General features: G+C 54.7%; 1 protein-coding gene across 1 annotated transcript in view; it reads left to right on the forward strand.

Annotated features, from left to right (window-relative positions):
* Positions 1-2539: 2539 nt before the first annotated feature.
* The window catches only part of DAGLA (diacylglycerol lipase alpha), a 66456-nt gene continuing 66247 nt past the window's right edge, over positions 2540-2748 (forward strand). The window contains exon 1 of the mRNA XM_005226931.5: positions 2540-2668. The gene's annotated coding sequence lies outside the window, so the exon portion shown is untranslated. The remainder of the gene's footprint in view (positions 2669-2748) is intronic.

Raw genomic sequence — 2748 nt, forward strand, 5'->3', positions numbered from 1 at the left:
TCAGAACTAAAGGGAGGGACGTTTCCACCAGGGGGCACAATAACGGTTCCGCTGAATTGGAGCCTGGGACTACCACCAGGCCACTTGGGGATCCTCATCTCACACACACACACACACACAGACATACACACACACATAGGAGTGATATGGGTGGAATGCAGGGTCCCCATGGAGTACCTCCTATGCCCTCACGCCCTACGGTAAAGGCCGACATGCTTTACAGTCAGGATCACCAATAGCTCAGGGCCTTGAGGATGGACCCTGGAGCAGGAAATGGCAACCCATTCCAGTGTTCTTGCCTGGAGAATCCCATGGACAGAGGAGCCTGGCGGGCTACAGTCCATGGGGTCGCAAAGAGCCGGACACGACTGAGCGACTCACACACAACTTCAAGGATGGAGGCTCGGTCAGTCCACCAGAAAAATGAGATGCAGGCAGGAGTTAGAGGAAAGAAGTCATAAACACCTTTTAGGAGTTTGCAAACAGTTGCAAAAATAAAGACTGCAGCCACTATCTTGTTGGTTACTGGAGTTGCTGAAGATTAAATAAATAACCCCTCCTGTTTTTCTTTTTAAACAGCAACAATCACCATTAAAACACATTTTTCATGTATTTCCTTTTCCTTTCCATCCGTATTTGGAGCAGCAGCGCTTCTCAAATGGCAATGTGCATACATAACACTGAGGGATCATGCCAACCTGCTGAGATGTGGGGGCCTGAGATTCTGCATTTCTCACAAGCAACCCCCTGCCATGCTGCTGTTGCCAGTCTGTGAGCATCAAGAATTCAGAGAACATGTTGGTGGTAGTTAAAAGTACCTGTTAACTCAGTTGTTAGGTGCTCAGATGGAATCACCATAACCTTGAGGAGAAATGAACATGGACATCACCTTGAAGATCTTGAACTTGGATCTTGATTATGACATCAAGTCTGGAGGTAGCTGACCAGGGAATACTGGAACACAATATTGTTTGGTGAAGATGACTCTGAATGAATGGGAGGAGGGGTGTGTGTGTGTGTGTGTGTGTGTGTGCGTGCGCATACATGTGTGAATCTGTATACACTGTGCAGCTAAGGGGGTGGAATGTAGCTGCTACGATTGACCACGGCCCAAGCTAGACCAACAAAACTCTTTCTTTTGGGAATCTAGAACTTTGAACCAAGGAAACATTAAATTTGGCAGTTTTGATTCTGATTCATTGCAGTGATCTAGACAGAAGATCCCTGAATTGCTTTGCTACAATCAGTCCTTAAATCCTCCCTGATACCCTGCTCTTCTTGAGGCTGGGAAGGTCCATCTCTTTCTTGAGTCCCCTAAGGTATCCAATCCAGTATTTGTCCTCCCTGCCTCCATTTTTCTTTTTTTAAAGCAAACTGGAGTTTGCCTTCAAAATAACCATGGATAATACAGAACTCCTTCCAGAAGTAGCTCCCACATGCTTCAAGAGAGGAAGGCTGCCCTGGACTCAGTCTCACTTTAAAGCAAAAGTCCAGAAAATTTTCAGGAGGGTGGTCCACTTCAGTTCCCCTTCACATAGCTCCCACTTACACCAAACTGCTGTGGGTCACCCTGTTTCCTTGGGATGACAACAGGGCCCCTGACAACACTTTAGAGGCACTCCCCTCGCTGAAATATGCGGCTCCCCTCTTTGCTCTGAATTCTACTCCAGCTTTGAGACCCAGCTGGGTCCTCTTGGCCTTCAGACCTAACTCCCTCCCCCAGGGCTTGCTTAAAGGTCCGTCTAAGAGCTCCACCGCCGGCCGTCTCCGCTGAGCTCTACACCGCAAGCACCCTGTACTCTGATGGTCTGGTACCCCTGAGATCCAACTCCTGGAGGGCTGGGCCTGGGATCTGCTCATCTTTGTGCCCACTCACTCCCCCAGCTTAGCACAAGGCACGCGGACAGTGGCGCTCCCTGCTCAAGGCTGGCTCTCAGGGAAGGTGTGTTGAGGAAATGAATGGATGCGTGTGAAGCAGAAGAGGAAGGGCAATTTTCTTCATTTGCCAGGAATTCAAAATTGACCAAGAGCCCTTTTGGAAGCCAGGAGCTATGCTGGGCCCCAGCAGGGTGAAGGGCGAGAGAACACAGATGGTGAAGATGTGCTCTGACCGCCCCCCATCCCCCTTACTCCAAGGAGCGCTCTGCACCCGGAGGAGGTGGAATCCAGCTCCCTCTTTCCTCCCCACAAATGAACCAGTTCTCCAGTGATCCTACACGCTTTTTTTTCCCCCCTCTCCCACGCTAAACCCGGTCACACGGGGCCTGCAGGAGGGGGACCCAGGCGGCTCCCTTCCCCGCATGCCGCGCGGCTGGTCGTGCCCCTCCCGGCCGCCCACGAAGCCCCAGCGGCGGCAGAAGCCCGGAGCCCACCGCCCCCACGCGCCGGGCCCGAGCCCGCGAAAGACTCCGCTCCCTCTGGCCTCGGCGCCACTCCCCTCCCTGGCACCAGAGGGCGCTGCCACCCCACGGCCGTCGCCATGGTCACCGCTGGCGGCGGAGTGGGGTTTACGTAAAGGACGCAGCGTCCCCCGGGGGGCGGAGGTGGCCTTCGCGCCGGCGCCGGCGCCCTGCGGAAGCGGCGTTAGTGAATCGGGGCCTTGGGGAGCCCAGGATGGAGGTGGCGGTCGCGGTGGTGGCGGCGGGCCGAGCCCTGAGGCGGGCTGGAGGTAAAGGGGGACGCGGGCGCGGCCGGCCGGGCCCCGGGCTCGGGTGCGGTGAGAGCGGCGCGGCAGCTGGGCAGTGTCCA

This window comes from Bos taurus, chromosome 29 (assembly GCF_002263795.3).
Source record: "Bos taurus isolate L1 Dominette 01449 registration number 42190680 breed Hereford chromosome 29, ARS-UCD2.0, whole genome shotgun sequence".
Classification (NCBI taxonomy): domain Eukaryota; kingdom Metazoa; phylum Chordata; class Mammalia; order Artiodactyla; family Bovidae; genus Bos; species Bos taurus.